We start from the raw sequence: 20,272 nt of genomic DNA, 5'->3' as shown, positions 1-20,272 counted from the left end.
TGATGAACTCCATACTTCCTCCTGCCCCAGCAACTCAGAGGACGCCAGGTTTTCAAGCAGCACAGGGATGCTCAGGGATGCTCTGAACCAGTGAGGCATCGAGAAGCAGCGAGGTGATCTTAGTCTTGACCAGACATGAACAGCACCCAGGCTCTCCTTCTCTTTGTTTTTTCCAGGGCCCATGGTGGTCACAGCTGCCACTTTCTGAGTATTCAGCACAGAGAGGCACTCTAAGTGCCTGCCTGCACCGTCACCCATCTTCCCCACGAGGAGGGAGAGTCCCTAGTTACATGTGTCAACTGGGATTCAATGAGGTGAAGTAACTTGTGTGAAGACCTGGAGCTGTGTCAGTGTGCAGATCCAAATCCAGGTTTTTCTAAAGCCAATATCAACAACCTCTCCACTGCTTCCATAAACTGTCATCTCCACTTCCCTGCTCATTAAGACTGCACCTCGCCTAGGCCAGGACATTTGTTTTTAATTCTATTTCTTTATTTGTAATAGGTCATATATTGAAAAAGCCCAAAACTCATATGTTACAAAAGAACATACATGAAAAGTCTTCCTCCACTCTTGATCCCCAAACATGTAGTTACTCTTCCCAGAAGCAACTACTGTTACCTGTTTTCTGTATCTCCTTCCATGGATACATTGTGCAAAAGAAGTAATTATGTATAAATATTCTTTCCCCCACCCTTTTAAAACAAATGATCGAATATTAAACACATTGCTCTGTGCTTGTATATTTTTTTTTACTAAACAATGTGTTCCTGTAATTATTCCATATCCATACATAAAGTGTTCTCCACTTCTCTTTTTTTTTTTTTTTTTAAGAATCAATTTTATTTATTTATTTTTGGTTGCATTGGGTCTTCATTGCAGTATGCGGGTTTCTCATTGCAGTGGCTTCTCTTGTTGCGGAGCACGGGCTCTAGGCACGCGGGCTTCAGTAGTGGCACACGGGCTTAGTTGCTCTACGGCATGTGGGATCTTCCTAGAACAGGGATAGAACCCGTGTTCCCTGCATTGGCAGGTGGATTCTTAACCACTGCGCCACCAGGGAAGTACCTCTCCACTTCTCTTGATGATTGCAGGGTGTTCCATTGTCTACAAATCCATTTAACCAGTCCCCTATGATGGACACTAGGTCGTTTCCAACCCTTTGCTATGAAAAAGGATGTTACAGTGAGCAACTCTGTATACAAGGTCATTGTGCTCATGTGCAAGGACATCTGTAGGATAAATTCCTAGACATGAAATTGCTGAGTGGCAGGCTCTGGAATTAAACATTCCCAATGGGAAGCAGAACAGAATGGTGAGGAATAGACTGCTATCTTTCAGCCTGGCTCTGTCACTAAGCAGCTGGGTGACCTCCAGCAAGCTATATGACCTCACTAATCCTTGGTTCCCTAGTCTGTTAAAATATTTGCTTCCTTGTAGGGTAGCTATGAGGGGTCAAGTAAAAGGTAATGTATATAAAGTGCCAGGCACAAAGCCTGGCTCACGGGGGTAAGGAGGCGATGGAGCAATGATCATCCCTGCCCCCCTCCCGCCCCATTCCCCATCCTGGGAAAGAGCTTCTCCCATCGACTTGTCCTTCTCGCCTTCTCTATCCCCCTCTGTATCAATCTGTGGTGCTCCCAGTGCCTCCTGGCACCATCTGCCTGGTACCACAGTTCTTTGTGTAGTTCAATATGTCTCTTGCCCGTCAGAGAATAAGTTCCTAGAGGACCAAGACCCTCTTACTCTTTCTGAAACACCCTCACCACCTGTCAGAGGTCCTGGCACACAGTAGAAGCTTGGTAAAAGTCTACTGAACTGAAATCAGCTCTGGAAATTACTCCTCACGGTGCAGCCTCCTGGATTCTTGGTACTTTAGCAAAGACAGGTGTCACCTCCAGCCGTCAGGCTGAAGAGGCCACCAGCCTCCCTGTGCCGCTCTCTGAGGTTTGGTAATCAGGAAAGGTTTTCCAAAGGTGCCATATTTAAAATCCCTGCTTCTGCACCCCACCCCATCTCCCACGCCACCCCCACACCCAGAGCTCGGTGTAAAGCATTCAGATATTCCACCCCTGGGAAGGGGGTGGAGGATCCTCCCTGGCCCCTGTCCATCCCTTCCCTAGTGTGTCCCAGGTTTGGACCGCACACCACCAGGAAGATCATCGCTAGGGACCGTTGCCCAGAGAGCGCAGGGAGGTGGGAGGAAATCATTTCGATTTCTCTCTGGAAGCATAAATGCTTTTTTAATTGCTGTCAAAGGCGGCTCCTTGGGAATGTATTATTGATAGCGATTGAAATGAAAGAGACGGAAAAAAGCAGCAATCTCTCCTTTGCTGGCTCACTGCCCTCCCTCCCCTGCCCTCCCACCTACCTTCTTCCCTGGGGCCTGAGACGGCCCACTCCTCAGAGCTCAGAGGCCTCTTTCTCCACACCCCCCATCTCTCTCCTCCACACCTGCCTCCTTTCCTTTTCCCCAGCGTTCCTGACTTTCTGTCTGTCCCTCTGCCTGCCTTGCAGTAGCTCTGTCACTCTCACCCTCTGCCTCTTCCCTTAGCCTGTCTTCAGGTTCTCCAACCTCACGTCTTGCTTCTCCTCACCCTGCTGTAGATCCCCGGCCCACCTAAGTTCCTGCCATTCAGCCATTGCTTTATTCTCTCTCCTCCCTTCTTTCCCATTCCAGCTCCTCTAACCACTGCGTTCTTACTTTCTCTTAGCCCCTCATTCTCTCCCTTTTCTGCCTGGGCTCCTTTTTTGGGGGTCTTGGACCCTTACCAACAAGGAGAAAGGCCAGGCTATCATGTGGTGTTTCCTGACCCCCAAACTTAGGATTGGAAAAATTTTATTTCCATCCTCCGATTGTACCTAGGCCTCTACCCATTCCCCAGATTCCCAGCCTTTAATCTTTGGTTTGTGCCAGTCGGTCCACTGAACTTCTGTCTATCCTGCTGGCTGTGTTTGGGGCCAAAGCTAGCAGTACCCAGGGAAGCTGCTCCTGAGGATGCCAGGTGTAGAAAACCCCCACGCTCCCTGCATCACTCACACGGGTGTCTCTTATCCTGTGCCATCAGCGGCTTCTCCTGCAGTAGGTCTCAGTTGCACCTCTCTATTTTAACTGGAAGATGCCCCGGGTTCCAGTGTGGGCCGGACCCAGTCTCTCCAGCAAGGGTCTCCTGTGCCTTTAAGAAAGCAGGAGCCTGGGGCTCCTCTGGTGGCGCAGTGGTTAAGAATCCGCCTGCCAATGCAGGGGGACACAGGTTCGAGCCCTGCTCCCAGAAGATCCCACGTGCCACAACTACTGAGCCCATGTGCCACAACTACTGAGCCCATGTGCCACAACTACTGAGCCTGTGCTCTAGAGCCCGTGCTCCTCAACGAGAAGCCACCGCAATGAGAAGCCCGCGCACTGCAACGAAGCTCTCCGCAACTAGAGAAAGCCTGTGCACAGCAACGAAGACCCAATGCAGCCAAAAATAAATAATTTTAAAAAAGGAAAAAAAAAGAAAGCAGGAGTCTGCAGGCACCACCAGCTCCTCCCCTCCCCCTTCCCCAGCTAGGGGGAGGGGAGCAAAGATGGATATTCCCGCAGTGCCCCGTTCAGAGGAGCTCATAAATAATGGCTGATCTTCCCTCGGCGGACAGGAACCGTTCTGCTCTTGTGGAGCCTGGGGAAAGGGTGACAAGGCTAATTTATCTATCTCCTCCTGTGCTCACACACCAGTGAGAGAACAAGCCACTTTCCCCTATTTCCTTGCCCGGTTCTCCCTCCCAGAATCTGTGAGAAAAAAGGAATGGGATGAGGAAGAGAAAAGCGCTAGTCTCCTGCTTCCCTGAGGCTTTGGATATGCCCACCCTTCACCACCGCCCCAAACTGATTCCAGAGCAGCCTCAGAGCAGCCGACACACCCACCCTCCCTCCAGATCCCCACACTCACCTTCCACCCCACAGAGCCAGCGGCCGTGGTCAGAGCCTACCCCACACCCCAAGGGGCCAGAGCACTTGCTGTGAAAGCAAACTTAGTTGCGTATGATGTTCACGCGATTTTAGGTTTTAGACCAAAATGCAGTGGATTCTCCAAACCCCTCTGACAGTCTTCCAGTTCCTTCTTCTCCTCCCATGTGCCTCAGCACCCCCTTCTCTCCCCACAGAACTCCCCCACATTGGGCTCTCCACAACCCACCAGTTCAGCCAGCTCACAGTTGGCTTCAGCTCAGCTGGTCTACCCCGACTCATTTCCACATCAGTGCTGCCAGGTCATTGCTTCCACCTGCCTGTTACGTCCATGGCCTCCACAGGGAGGGGTTTGAAGCCATGGAAGAAGATTTCTGAGGCTGCACTCTTTCACTATACTATAGCTTAATCCTACCCTCATTCGGGACAGGCCATCCTGAAGGGCACACCTCCACCATCATTACCACCCTACCCCCACCCAAGGCCAAAGGCAGACTGGCTGGGACCCTAGGCCTGTTAAGTACTGCCTTGGGGTTAAGGTAATGTCAGGTCTGGCTCCTAATGAAGATGTGGGGAGGCAGGCAGGGGTCTGGAGAAGCACACTGTCTCTGTGCTAGTCATCACTGCAGCAGATAATCAATTAGCAAGGGCTTTCAGCAGGTGGCCAGACCCCAGACCCGGGCCGTCCCAACCTATCCCTATCCCAGGCGACCTCTGTTGTTCCCCCTGCGCTCCCTCCACCAAGCTAGCACGCTTCACCACAGTCGGGACTGCTGAGATTTACTGTCATTCCCAGCGACTGACTGATCTCTATCTCTCCACCTCTCTTTCTCATCTCTTTCCCTGCAACTCTTTTCTGCATCTCTTCGTATTTTCTCCCCATTTCTTCCATTTCTTTTCTGCCTCTCCCCTTCTCTCTCTCTCTCCCTCAGACCCCTGCTGCCTCTTCTTTCTCCCTCCTTTCTTCCCTCCTCCCACTCTCCTCCAGGCTTCATTCCCCCCTCTCCTTAGTCCCTCCCCACCTCCCAAACCAGCACCACCTTGCCTCCTGTGACTATATTTAGCTCAGAGGCGGGGGTTTTACAAAGGCGCCTCAGGAGCTGGCGTCTAGTCTTGAAGGGTCTGTCAGTGTTTCCATAAGAGGCTCAGCTGGAATGAGTTCATAAGTGAGCTGTTTCCTTTCCTTACCAGCACCAAGTCCTGGACTGAGTGAGGGCGGGGAGGAGGCCTCCAAGTACATTGAAGCGTTCTCCCCAGAGGTGGGTAAGCTCTTCAGGAGAGAAAGAAACTGCAGGTTAATTTGGAGGGCAGTGACCAGGTGCCCAGGTGACCAGGCAAATTAGGACTCTGCCAGTCCGCCTTCCAATGCAGGAGACACAGGTTCGAGCCCTGGTCTGAGAAGACCCCACATGCCCCGGAGCAACTAAGCCCGTGCGCCACAACTACTGAGCCTGCGCTCTAGAGCCCACAAGCCACAAATACTGAGCCTGCGTGCCACAACTACTGAAGCCCAGAGGCCTAGAGCCCGTGCTCCGCAACAAGAGAAGCCACCGCAATGAGAAGCTCATGCACCGCAACGAAGAGTAGCCCCCGCACTCCGCAACTAGAGAAAGCCCGCATGCAGCAACGAAGACCCAGTGCAGCCAAAAATAAATAAATTAAGTAATTTAAAAAAAAATTTAAGACTCTGCCATGGGTTAGGACTTTCAGGAGCCTAAGGATAGGGCCCATCCTAACCACAGAGCAAGCAGTAATGTGACCTGAGGGGAAGTGGCTCAAATGTCAACTACTGGTGTGTGCCCAGACCTTACTGTGCATAAACATCCATCCATTCATTTCCTCCTGAGGTTTGGGGGATGGCTTGGAGTGAGAGGTAGGGCCAGCATTATAATGCCCCTTTTACAGATGTGGAAATCAAGATCCAGAGGGAGAAGTAATCTGCCCAAGGTCACAGCTAATTATTTCATTCATTTACTCACTCCATCAGATATTTAGTGAGCACCTACTACCTACAGATGTCATGTCATATACTGGGCATACTCAGTGACAGCTAGAACAGGAACCCAGGGTCAGGATACACAGGCCCATGAGTTCTCTATGACGAAACCACAATGCAGCCTTCAGGACAGAGTTATTGGTTCAACTGGTAAGTGGTGGTTGAGCCTGAGCAGTAAGCAAAGGCACAGCCCTATATGGAACATCTCCAACCCTTTGGCCTTTCCCCTCCCTGGCTTGAGAGGGGCCCCACTGCAGAGTTTCTCTGACAGGTGGGCAAAGAACAAGAGGAAAGAGAGCCTGAGCCAGCAGAATTCTTGGCTCCTTGGGCCTTTGTAGGTACTTTACCTTTCTAAGCCCAACCACAAATGCCATACTGACCACCCCACGGGAGGCCGGGTGGGAAGAAATCCTGACTCAGTTCAGAGCAGGGCTTCAGCAAATGAGAAGAGGCGTGGGGCGGGGGGGAATCCATTCCATCTATTCCTCCACCTTTCTGCGACAGAGCAAGTTACTTCCCAGCTTCTCTCTCAGTGCCACACCTATTTCTTCCTCCTTGGCTGGGAACGTCGCTGTTGTTTATAACGTGAGATCTTGTGGATGGGTTAAAGGACCGTGGAGCCGGGAGAGTTGTTCAGGACTTGTAAGAAGGACCATGCGGTGCATTGCCTGAGTGGATGTGCAGTTTCCCTAAGTCTCATCCATCCATCCATCCACTCAACCTAATTTACTGGACACCTAACAGACAAAAGCTGACGTCCATTTTTCCTCTTTCTCTGGCTTCTTTCTCTTCACGAGATCTGCGTGTAGGAAGCAGGAGACTTTTTAGAGGTCATTTCTTCAGCAGATAGACTGATTTCCCCAGGTAGCTCACACCTATAGTGAATAATCTTTGTTGCCCAGAAGCTTTTATTATGTTGAACCTGAAGGCCTCCAGTACCATCTAAGCTGTGTTCACTGCCTCCCTGACTCTTCCATTTCTCCTCTTTGCTGCCCTGGTTTTCATTTGTTTCCTCATTCTCATGGCTCCGGGACAGAGCTGTGGACTTCAAGTCAGAAAACCTCATTTTGAATTCCAGCTCTGTCACTCACAGTGGAATGACCATAGCCTTCAATTCTTTGAGCCTCAGTTTCTTCCTCTGTAAAAATGAGTATAATAATACCCAGTTGCTGTGAGGATCAAATGAGATAATGAATGGGAAGCAGGTTTGTAAACTGTAAACTGCCATACTCGTGTGAACGCTTATCATTAATTGCCCCTGTTTGTCGGACACCACAGAGAGAGGAGCTGGGAAAGCATCAGAACTCCAGGTCAATGCATCTGAATTGGAACTCTGTCCTCTGGCTTTCCTGGCGACCCTGGGAAAGTGGCATAACCTCTGAGCCTCGGTTTCCCCATCAGGAAAGGAGGAGTCATTAGACCCATTTGCGTCCCTAGCTGAGGAGGTGAGTTGCTCATAAACAGTGTTACTCAGTCTATTTCAGAGACACTTCTGAGCTCACCACTGTCAATTACAGTTTATTGAGCACACAGATGCAGTCTCCTGGGCTGGATAAACAGATCTTTCAAAGGTCTAGGCCTTGCCCAGGAACAGCAGCCAAACTGGCCCAGCCCTGCCAAGGAGCACAGCAAGGTACCTTCTCACCACACATGTGCCTCTGCTGCTGGATGACTGACCTGAGCAGAAATGACAACTGGGTCTCTCCCCTGGCACAGGCCACCAAAGCCAGTGAGACCCTAAATGGTCAGAAAGAAGGAAGGGTTTCCTCATCATATCTGGGTCCTCTCTGCTGTGGAGAGCTACTGACCTCTCCTTCTCAATGTCCTTTCCACTTCTGCTGTCCTCCTGGAGGTGTCTCAAGGTGACATTGTGGCAGTAACCTCCTAACTGGTCCTCACAGCTTTGGCCTCACTTTTCTCCCATCCATCCCACTCACTGCTGTCGAATTAATCTTCCTAAAATACTCCTGTAGCCTCTTGGTTTCCTGCTTGGCACCAGGATCCCCATTGCCTAAAGGATAAAGTTCAAGCTGGATGAGGTCTGACATCGAGGGAAAAACAACTTCAGAACCAAGAGAATCCTGGCTCTGCCCTTGACGGGAAGGTTACTGCAAACTCTCTGAGTGTCAGTTTCCTCAACTGCCAAATGAGGCCAATAGTACTGATATTCTACTACTGTGATTCAACTTTAAAATATATATAAGGTACTGTGCCTAGCCCATAGAAGTCACTCTGTATGCATTAGCCCCCTTCTGCTTTCCTCGCTATTACTTCCCTCCACACCCCTCCACGAGACGCACAGAGTGCACCTAACTGCACCCGCACCCTGGGAATTCTGGGACACAACCAATACACCATGTTTACAAGGGCCAGGAGAGGGGCACTGAGAAGAAGGTAAAGGGCTTTGGGATAACGAGCAGGCTTCTGGCACATCAGGCTTAAGGCTTCAAACGAAAAGGGAAGATAAAGTCTGTTCCAAGTACTGTGAGCATGGGGAGCTCCGGAAAGGCAAGAAACTCACCTGAGATGAGAACTCCTGTGCTTGATGTAGAAGAAAGGCTTTTTTAGGTAACTGAGCACATCACTTAAATGGCCTTGGCTCAGCCCTTGGGGAACCTGGTCCATGTTCTTTCAAAGAAGAAACTAAAACCAAAAACCAAAACAAATGAACAAAACAAAAAAAAAACAGGCAATATTAGCTGCAGAGTTCCTGCTCCAGCAGCCAAGAGCCCTGAGGAGCCCGCGGACGTGGGGCCAGTGGGCGCAGCAACATCAAGATGACTTCATTTACTGAGTTATCAAAAACCACGTCTGCCAAGAAGGAGTATGAGTCACCAGGACCCACAGGAAGGAGGGCCCGGGGTGGGGTGGGGTAGGCAGCATGACATGGTAAGAAAAGCAAGTATTTTGAGGACACACAGGTTCAAATATTGACAGAGCTTTGGGGCCTTAAACTCTCTGCGCCTCAGCTTCCTGATCTTTAAAAACCCGGGATAACCTAAATGCCCATTGCACAGCATTGTTTTAGGGATTAAATGAATTAATCTGTGCAAAAGCCTTTAGCAATAAATGTTACTTATTTTGACAGCTGAGTTCTTAATTTTCCCCAAAGTTAGAGAAAGAAGGGTCACATTCTCTCCTCATCTTCCACTGCCCCTGACAAGAATCCTTGGCTTCAATTAGACGGACCTCAACTCTGATATTCTTCAGAGGTATGCCTCCCCGAAGTTTGGGCCTCCCTGAGTTCCAGCCACTCCCTGGAAGGTCAGACCCACTTGGTCCAGATCCTTCAAAACTTCAAGACCTACATCAATCGAGACAGACTTTCCCTGACAATCCCAGTGCCAGGCATCTTGCCATCCTCGGAACACCCACAGCACTTCCTTTCTGATTCAAGCAACAACAACTCACAGACCATTCTGGGACATTCTTGTGTCATTCACATCTCATTTTATTATGCTGTTGGGTAATTTTCATGGGTGTAAGTTTTTACAGCCAGATACACCATAGCCTTTTCATAACTCTTCCTGCAGCTACAACAAAACTAGTCACATACTTGATGCTAAAGCTATTTTGAATGAGCGAAGGAGCTGAGCTTAGTTAGAGCATTAGGCTAATGAGATCAGGGCTTAGGGTCCAGGCTATAGATGGTTCTCAGAGTCCAGGCCACCCAGGCTGTTCTGTGCTGCTGGTCAGTCAAGGATGGGACAAGTGAGCATGAATGAACCTTCCACCACCTCCCACCACCACAGCCAGAACAAAGGCACCTGCCCTGCAGAGGGGGCGCAGAGCCTTTTCCTCCTTCACCTTACTGCTTTCTGTGATACTGATCTAGTTCAAAGTGACTGGGACCTTGTAGGAGAGGAAACGACCAGATGGAACCGGATTGAGACAGCAATGCAGATGCTGCTGCACAGACTAGGGCTGGAGAAAAACTCAGGCAGGCTAGGACTAGAGTCCAAAAGAACAAGGGTCTCTGTGCTAATGTGAAAGTAGATGGTGCTGGGTATCTAATCAGCCTGATAGGGCACAGCAGCAGGTAATGCAGGGGGCAGCCAATTATTTGGAGTCCACGAAGGTGGTGGCCACTGGGAGAGCAGTTGAAATACAGAAGGACCCCAGCCAAGGTAGCATCCAGGCCTGGGGAGGCACCTGTGGACTGGGCCACAATCAAGCTGAAGACAGAAAGGCACTGGTTCCCTATCTGATTGGAAAGGGCTCCCAGCAGGGACACAGGAGCCTGGTGGGTGTGGCTGACTCATTAGTCCTAGGTTGGAACATTCTTCAGCTTCCCTCCCTCAGGCATTTCTAGCTAGGATATTCTTCCTTTCATCTCAGCACAGGCCAGAGGGGAAGAATATTGTGGAGATAATTAATACAAGTCCTGCTTCTCTCAACGGTGATTCAAAAACTGGATATGGCCAGAAGCCAAGATAGGTACAGGAACCAGGGAAGACAGAGGGAAGGAATAAACAAAAGGAGTGACTGACAAATCTGTCTGCAATACACCAAAGAGTCCTGTTAGTCTAATGCATTAAAACAATACCTCGTATGTAGAGAAATCCCCTAATAGGGTGACCTGTCCAAAATGTGACCTTTAGATGTGATAATGCATACCTGCAAAATTTCAGGTCCCTTTGCTCTTGTGGGTAAAACCACCCCCAGATGATTCCCTGAATGGTGGGGTCTTGGATAGAAAAGGATAGAAGCAAGACCTCCAGGTATTGTGGAGTTTTGAGGCAAACAATACAGTTATTTCAGTATCAGGGGTCAGAAGGTGCAGGGTGGACAACATCTCAAGAGGCTGTACAATTGCCCATTGACAGACTGCTACTCCCTCACCCAGTCTTAGTAACCTACCATCCTTAGGGCTGTTCCTGGAAGTCAGTGCAGCTGGGGCCACCCCAAACTGAGGACTTTGCTTCTGAGTCCCTCCATGGCCTCACCTGCCCCATCAGGACAGTAGTGTCTGGAGGCTTGCCCCTTCCTCCATCATCTATACACTCTAACATGCTTATCCTGATGAAGTCAGGTTAAACCAAACTCCAGGGACAGCCTGGAAGGGGAAAGGAAGTAAGAAAACGTCAGTGCATAGCAGGAGATGTAGGAGGAAGAAGAATTCACTCCTGTTCCCTGAGGCTAGTGGGAAAAGGCAACTTTTTTTTTTTTTTTTAATGAATATGGGCCTCAGGTCCAACATTAGTCAGGATTTTTTCCATTGCAATGAAAAGAACCCAACTATACCTGGCCTGAGCAAAATCCATGAGTATATCAGGCCTGGCTGCGTACAGAGATCTCATGACATGGTCAGGACTGGTTTCTTTCCCATTTGCAGCTGGACTTTCTACATTGGCTCCACTCTCCTGGAAGCATTGACAAGATGGCCCCACAACTCCAGGTGTTAATCCTACTAGCTTCGATTCTACCTGAAGGGATTTTGACCAAAGTCCCAGAATTGAGTCTCATTGCCAGGTTTGGAGTCAGGAGTGGGGTCAACTGTTCCCAAACTGCAAGATTTTAGTGTGAGGAAGCAGTGATTTTTCAAAGAAAAATCAAAGTGCTATTACCAGAAGCAGACAAACATACAAATAACCACTACTGACCCTATCTTTAATCAGTGGGTCAAGTTTCCTTAATATGAAGACATCCAATTTAACTACTAAAGTATGTTTCAGGGTTAGGCGAAGCATTTAAACAAATGGATGCCATGAGGAACTTCTGACAAACTCCTGGCCCCTCAAGAGCCAGAGTCAGTCTTACCGACCTTTGTTTCTTCGGTCTTAAAACAGAGGTCAGTGCATTTGACTTAATACCTCCAAGGTATTTTTAAAAAACTGTGAGTTCAAGAAAAATGAAGAATGTTTAGCAAAAATTTCATCTCTCCTGGGTGTCCAGTAGAGGCAGAAACCACTTGTAAAATTCTGGTTTTCGTAATTCAGGGGATGCAATGACTTCAGATTGAGAGAGCTGTGACGAAAGCCGAGATAATTCAGAGCCCAGACAGAGGATGTTTTGCTTCCTGTGTGACAGGAGAAGGTAAGAGAAATATCCCTGGCCGTGGACTGGGTTGGAAGGAATGGGAATCCAGGAAAGGGAACTGGAAATGCGGCTGTGATAGCTGGTGTGTAAGGGAGCCCCTGCCAACCCGTCCTAGAGGGCAGAGACTGCATCAGTTACCTCATTGGGGTTGAGTTTATACACCAAGATGCCAGACCCAGTAATAAACTATTTTGTGAACTCTAAACTTCTGACTAAATGTTAAGAGAGGGCAAGTAAAGGCAGAGGGATAGGGATGGAGGAAAGTCAGAAGTCCAGGAGCCATGGGCCCCAGGCTTTGGAAGAGAAAATATGGGCTTTAGAGTAAGGAAACTAGGTTTGAAAACTAGTACTGCTACATACCAACTGTGTGACCTTGGATAAGTTACTTAACCTCTCTGACCTTCACTTTCCTCTTCAATAAAATGAGGATAATGAGTTTTCATAAACTCAAATACAGTAGCCTAACTAAAACCTTTATCACCTTGGAAATTCAGAAGTGTCTGATCAATGGTGGGTATAGACCCCACCCAAGACTTTCCATTTCAAAGGTTTTTGAGCATTTCAACATTGTTCTGCCACAGGCAGCCTCAGAAACAGATGAGGGAGAAGAGGGTGAGTTCCCAAAGGGAGAACCATTGACCCTACTCTTCACCTCCTCACTTAATATCTGTGGCTTGCAAGGAGGTCAGAGACCTATATCCCTGTTCCTAGGCCTGGCAAAACCAAAATTAGCCCAGACCAGGCAGATGGCATGTTGCTCCTTCTTAAAGACCTCCAGGTGGCAGACTTCTCGGCCTGCCTGCCTCTGGAATCTGTTAGTTAGGATGCTCTTGTGACTAACTCCAAACCCTCCAGCACCAACCAAAGTTTATATTCATTCAAGTATTCATTCAGCTGTTGATTCATTTTTTGCTATAATAAACTACTGGGCACCTGTTGTGCCAGGCACCATGCCAGCTGCTGGAAATACAAAATGAATAAGATGCTTTGCCCTCAAGGAGCCTGGAGTCTAGTGGGAAGGAGACACAGCAATAGACCATCATCATAGTACACAGTAAGTGCCTCAACAGAGGTCACCTTTGAACACTTTGGAAGCCCCGAGGGGCACCTAACCTGGGTTTGGGAGCGAGAACTCAGGGAAGGCATCTCAGAGGAGGTGACACTTGAGCTGAGTCTTAAGAGACTGCTGAGCAAGCAGATCTGAGCAACAGTTACTTTGAGAACTATTTCTCAGCCTTTATCACACAAGAAGCCTAACAATTGGTTACTGTCAGGCTGATTATCTCATGGAGATGATATCACGCTGAAGGCACTGGGGTAATTACCAAGCAGAAGTTACAGCCCAATGCGTGTGATTCCAGGGTGATGACAACTTGGGCACCATGGACTCTTATGGTGAATGATGCCCTAAGGTCCTAGAAGCAGGTGGTCCCGTTGGAATGCACCACAGGGGTTGCTGCAGCCTCCATGTTCAATGGAAGGTGCAGGAATGGAGGCCTGGTCCTCACAGAGATTGGGCGTGGTGGCCCACTGGGGAAGGGTGTGGAATCATTTTCTCTTCATGAAGAATCAGCTAGATGGGATGGTGATAAGGACCATCCGGCCTGGAATGTAGAAGGGAAGAACCAGATGACCTCTGGAGGTTCCTCTGATAAGAAGTTTCAGAATTTGGCTCTTTATTTCTAACTTATCCCAAGGATCTTGCCTCAAAGTGCTGCCATTGGTCTTTCCCTCAGACTAATTAGCCAGGTTTCACACCACCATAGGAAAGGCATCCATGCATCCCACTCCCATGCTTCCATGCCGCAGGTGTGGGGAGCCCACAGAGGCCTGCAGAAGTTGAGCACTTTGCAAAAGGCCACTCAGGGAACCAAAAATAGAACATTGTCTGTGGCCACTCCAATCGGTCAGGTAAGCCACACCCCTCCACACAATGCAAAGAAAAATAGCTTTTCCTGCCTACACACCTTCTCTCCACCCCCAACCACCAAATCCCAGAAGAAACTAAGCAGATATATGAAGCCAGCCTAGAGCCACCGGCTGAAGCAGCCCCTATGCGCCTGTCCTTGGCTCTGGTGGACGCACTCTCTCCGGCACCCTCACTTTCAGCTCCAGCAGATGAGGGTGCCTCTAAGGCAGAACTGCGGACCCCAAATGTCAGTGTGGCACGGGGTGCTGGGGAGACTCAGCAAGTCTTAAAATGCCCCCTATCTCAGTTATCGTCCTCTGTTTCTGGTGTGTGCCTGTCAGAATCTGAATAAGAAGGATTCAGATTAGACCTTCCGAAGAATTTACTTACTTCTAATAGATAAAAGAGGAATGTGTAATAACCCAAGGAGGCAGCAGAGTTTCCTTCTCAGGGGGATTTTGAGGAAGAGGGCGCTCTACCTGGTGAGCCTTAGAAGGGTCTGTTCGGAGGCAGGGGTGTGGACTAAGGGACTTCCCAGGAGCACAGGGCGTGGCTCCTCCAGAGGTCAGGCTGAGACCCCAAGGGCTCCGGGGCAGAGCGGGGCAGACAGTCGTTGGGGAGGGACACCACCCCAGCCCTCAGGACCCTCCCTTCACCTGGGGCTGCCCTCCATCTGCCTACTCTCCCTCTCCCCAACCCTCCCCACGCCCAGGTTAAATACAGGGAGTAGGTGTCCTTTTCACAGAAATGTTCACCATCCTCAGTCCCTGCTTTCTGGAGGCTGTTAAACTGAGATGGAGGGACTTCCCTGGTGGTCCAGTGGTTAAGAGTCCGCCTTCCCATGCAGGGGACGCGTGTTGGATCCCTGGTCGGGGAACTAAGATCCCACATGCCGCGGGGCAACTGAGCCTGCGAGCCACAGCTACTGAGCTTGCACACCTCAACGAGAGAGAAAACCCACACGCCACAACTAGAGAGAAGCCCGCGCACCGCAACGAAGACCCGACGCAGCCAAAAAAAATAAAATAAAGAAAATAAATAAATAAACATTAAAAAAAAAACAAAACTGAGATGGACAAGCAGACTAGCCAGACATTTAAAACCTCTCTTTCCTCCCTGCCCTGGCCACTCTGGGTTGGTCTGGGCACTGTACTCATATGTCCATTGTTTCTTTTAAGTAGCACAGTAGGGTGAGGGCACAGCAGGCTTGGTCAGAATGTCTAGAGCTGGTCCCACCTCTGTGACTTACTGGTTAGCAGCTCTCTCTGAGCTTCATTTCCCATGAAATGAGCATAATGCCACCTACTTCTTAGGACCACCAGAGTGAAAGGAGATAAGGCAAGTGAGGTGGCTTGCCCATTGTCTGGCACATAAATATTAGTTGGATGAATGACTGAAAGGTAAGTGTCCAACCTAAGGATTTGCCCAGGCCCCAGTGGGAACACTTCAGTTCACTCTGTGTTTGGAAGGGGTCATGAAGATAGGGCCTAAGGAGCTGCCTAAATAAGGGGAGAGACTGAAGGGCCCTAGATCCCGGAGTAAAAAGCCTGAGCCTCCTCTGCAGAGCAAATTCCACCCTGGGTTTCTGTGAGGGTCCACCTCTTGTGGTCTATCCCAGGTGAAAACATGAAGGAAGGAGGATTTCTGGAATCCAGGATCCAGTGTCAGCTTGAGAACAAACCAGAGGGGCTAGAATTCATTTCCTGGGATGGAGGCAGAACTACTGCTGCCTCCCCTTTGCTGCAGCCTTTCCCAGCCAGGGCTGCTCTCCCCAGGTCTCCCTGGTACCACCCAAGCCTAGAAAGCCTGAAGCCTGAAGAACTGGCCCGAGGTGTGCAGGGTGAGAAAGCCTGTCAACTCAAGGTAGGGGACAAGAGCCTAGGTCAGCAGGCAGAGGACCTCGTTACAGTCCTGCCACATGAACTGTGTGATCTCATGCAATCCTGTCTGAGCCTCGGTTCCCCAACTGGAAAATGGGAATAATAGCTCACACCCTATTCTCCCTACCATATAGAACTACTGCAAAGATCCAATTATTCTATGCAGAAAAAGGGCTTTGTAAACTGCAAGTACTGTGCAAACACGGAAGAGCTATTAAAGGCTCTGGAACAGAGGACATGTGAGATGGGACAGATTGTAAATTCTTCCTGTCTGGCAGGGGGACCAGAAAGAATCCTTCCAATTGGTTTTTCTTTGATCTTCATTTGAAACTTAATGAGCACTTAAGGCATTGCTGACACTCTAAGTTTAAAAATTAGGGACTTCCCTGGTGGCACGGTGGTTAAGAATCCACCTGCCAATGAAGGGGACACGGGTTCGAGCCCTGGTCGGGGAAGATCCCACATGCCTCGGAGCAACTAAGCCCATGCGTCACAACTACTGAGCCCATGTGTCACAACTACTGAAGCCCACGTGCCTAGAGCCCATGCTCCGCAACAAGAGAAGCCACCGCAATGAGAAGCCCGCGCACTGCAACGAAGAGTAGCCCCCGCTCACCACAACTAGAGAAAGCCTGCGCGCAGCAACAAAGACCCACCGCAGCCATAAATAAATAAATAAATAAACAAATTTATTTTAAAAAATTAAATTTAAAAGTCATCACTTGTTCCCTTCTTTCCACGCTCACTTCCTCAGCTCTATTGAGCACAACCATTAACCAAAAACTATTTTTAACTGTCACTAATTTGATGTAGACTGAAACAAATGAAAGACAAATATTTTGTTAGAAAAACAGATTATGAACCAAACTTGAGTTTAAAAAAAACAAAAAAACCTAGTTAATGAGTTCAAAATGAAATTAAAGCCAAGCCACTGCAGCTTCCAAAACAACTGAACCAGAATAAAATTGGAACAGCAAAATATGCTCCCAAGTAAATCAAACTGATTCTACATATCATCAAAGGCCCTGGGTCCAAAAAGCGCTTCTGGCCCTCACCTCTGCTGGTCCACGCTTTCCCACCTCAGATTCTGCACTCCTTCATTTAACAGGATGCCCCAGATGTCCCAGATGTGCTAAGTCACCAAGGATGCAAAGATAAGGAAGAGACAATCCCTTCCCTCCAGGAGCCTATGGCCCAACACACAGGTTTTTCCTATTCAAATATGCTCCCACTGCCCATCTCAACTGCCTCCCCACTCTAAACCCTCTTCTGCCTGAGATCACAGGGCGAGACGGAACTCTCGGCACCTCCACAAAGCCTCATTATTGCCAGAATCAGAGCATGAAACCAGCCATAAAACAAAACACCAAAAACCCAACAAATAAAAGTTGAGCCCCAAAGGCCTCTGTGGTGAGATGATCCTGAGACCAGCCCTTCCCAGCCAGCAGAGAAAGCATCCTTTGATTTAATTCTGCATCATACCCTTGCAGCTCAGACATGATTTCTAACGATCTCAGTAAAGACTGTCCCATCCAGTCCTCTCCAAAGGAATCCCAGAAAGTGGAAAAAAATGAAATTGTTGCTTGTCTAGGGTAGACGACCACCCACACTCAGCAAGGGGGTGAGCTGGAAGCCAGGCCTCCTGTGGAGGGCCCAGCAAGGTTCCTGCAGTGGAAAAATAGCCCTGGCTTGCTGCTGCTACTGCTGCTGAGACAGCTGCTGTGATTTGCTTCTCTTTCATACTAACAGCCAGAGCTATCCATCCTTTTATCGTCCTTGGACCCTCCCAGTTGAAATCACTATTGCCTTCCAGGAGAGAGTCCTCCCTATCTGGTTCCTGGAACAAACCTCACCACAGACTTGAGAGTTAGTTGTCTGAGTGCAGATGAGCTTGTCTTGGCTATCTGTGTTCTTATCTAGTTGCAGCCTTCTTTTATCTCCTGTCATCTTGGCCCAGGCTAATTCTGTGGACTTCTGTCTTGATCTCTCTGCCTAGCACTCTGACCCCCAGTTGCTAGCAGGTACTCTTGTCCCCCAACCGTTGAGACCAGCCTGTGGCCAAATTAATTTCCTAAGTTCTGTCTTCCAGTTTCCTCCCCATCAGTAGTCTTGTCCTGGGTTATGTATAAGGACAAACAAAGGGCATGGAGGCAGATGTTGCTTGGATAAATGCCTCTGTCTATCCTGCCTTCAGCCATCACCAGAATTGTTCTGCAGGGTAGTGGGAGGAGAGACACTAGGAAGAATTTCAAAGTCCAGCTGGAGTCCCACCAACTCTAAAAAGCCTTCCCCAAAGGCTCCAGCCCATCTTTAGCTTTCCCTTCACTAGACCTTCACTGGATTTTTCACCTGGATCCAAGTTTGACTTAATCACACACTTTGTTTTGTGATCTGTTTTATGTGTCTCCACAACTGATCAGAAACTTCTAGAAAATATGGACTATGTTAAATATAACTACATTATACAAAATTGCCCAGCATTGCACTGGGCGGGGATTATCCCTGCCTGCCACCTAGGTTTCCAAGCTACCAGACACGATGCTGCCACAGCCAGCTTGCTAAACATAGACCTGAAGTAGCCACTCAGGGCTCTGGACAGTCCATTCCCAGCCCATCTCCCAGCCTCCACTCTCTACACTTTCTGCCTCTGGACCTTCGCTCACAGCTCCACCCCAACCCAACCCCCCGCACGCCAAAAAACAGGCTAAAGCTTACTCTTCATGATTTTCCAGGTACCTCCAAATACCATCTCTTTTCTAGAGCCTTCTAATGTTTTTGTCAGAAGTAATCACTCCCTGGAATTTCCAGAGAAGTATTTTCATACTTCATATTTCAACATATACTGTCTAGCACATAGTAAGCACTCAATAAATATGTTTAAAATAACTAAACACCTTCTATTGTGGTTATTTATGCTATGAATATCTCTTTTTCCTCCACTAAACTATAAGCTTTATTATCTCTGTATGCCTCATCTGGGCCCAATAGATGTTGAAACAGTAGACATTCAATATATGTGTACTGAATTGAATAGTAGATATTCAGTAATGAATAAAATGAATGAATAAAATTCACTGAAATGAGTGTATCTAAGTAGTAGGTACCAGCTTAAAAGGTTTCTATATTACATTTCTATAATACTTACTACAAGTGACCAAAAAACCCAGTTTCGTCTAGATTATACATTCACAATGAGTCATGTAACTAACTCATTGGTAGGAACAGCAAGCGTACAGTAGGATATGAGGTAGAGTTGATTCAAATGCTTCCAGAACTTCCTCTTTAGCTTTCTTCTCTGTCTCTCTCTGCAGGTAAGCTTTATTCTTTCCTATGGCAGGCTTCTTTCATGTGTCAGGGAATATAGTCCCTCATACTTCGAGAGCTTCACTCTTCAGAGTGTCCACTGCTGGAGAGAATCAAGCCTCATTTTCTTTTTGGCCTTAAACTCAAAAATCTCAGGAAAGAATATAATTGGCTCAGTTTGGGTCAGGTAGAGATGGGGCCTCTAATAAAATGACAGTTCCCATATTAACAATGAGGAGAAAGGCCACCTTAAAGAAGACCTGGGTCTGGGCGTGGGGAGCATATTTGCTGTTCTAGACAGATAAAACAGTAGATATTCACAGTAAGGAGAGGTATAGTCTGCATCCAAGAAAGCTGGCGAGAAATGACACAGGTGATTTGGGGAACTCAAAGTGGGACTCTCAAGAGGCCAGAGGAACACACTCTGTTAAACAGCTAAGGGAGAGACAAGGCTGACTGCATTTTCTTCAAGTAAGAGTCAGCTCAAGGACAGGGTCCACAGTGACGGAAGCCCACTAGACTGACCTGCTCTGGGGAGGCCATGACAACTGGATGAGGAGAGCGGGGCTAGAGCTCAAGAAGTAGAGAACATGCAAAGTCAAGGGCATGGCAGGGATAAGAAGGAAAAGGGTCTAGTCAGAGGCTAGTCAGCCAGCCATACACAGAAGCCCAACCAGGAACTTTCGATGCTAGAGACAGTAACCCCCCTCTTGCCATGGTGGGGGAAGGGGCACAAATCTACTCTCCCACACTTGGCGGTTACTTTTATGTGTAGATTTATCTTTATTTATCTTTATCCATTCTAGATTTCAAGCCCACTGCTAAAAGAAACAAGGCACCAAGGCTTCTGGGTTTCCAGAAAACACAGGCTTCAGGGGCTGGCTCAGTTATAGAGATCAGGTAGGTGGCAGCCACCCCACTCCCACATTCTCCCTCCTGTCTACAAGGGGGCTGGAGTTGGGATGGGGTGGGGGGGTTCTTCCCTCATCCCACAACCCCCCACCAGTGAAGGAGACACTGGGCAGATCTACCTGACACTGGCCCAGGGACCCCAGCCAGCCAGAGGTAGGACAGACTTCAGAGCCCCTTTTGGCAGCACCTGCCCTGCACAGCCTGCCTCCCTGGAACCCAAGGAGTTTGAGGAGAGGATCTAGCCTTTCAAATACTAACCAGGCATCATTTCCCGGCCCCCACAT

The sequence above is a fragment of the Eubalaena glacialis genome, chromosome 3 (assembly GCF_028564815.1).
Source record: "Eubalaena glacialis isolate mEubGla1 chromosome 3, mEubGla1.1.hap2.+ XY, whole genome shotgun sequence".
Classification (NCBI taxonomy): Eukaryota; Metazoa; Chordata; class Mammalia; order Artiodactyla; family Balaenidae; genus Eubalaena; species Eubalaena glacialis.
The sequence above is the reverse complement of the archived record's forward strand: the minus strand, read 5'-3'. Positions refer to the sequence as shown.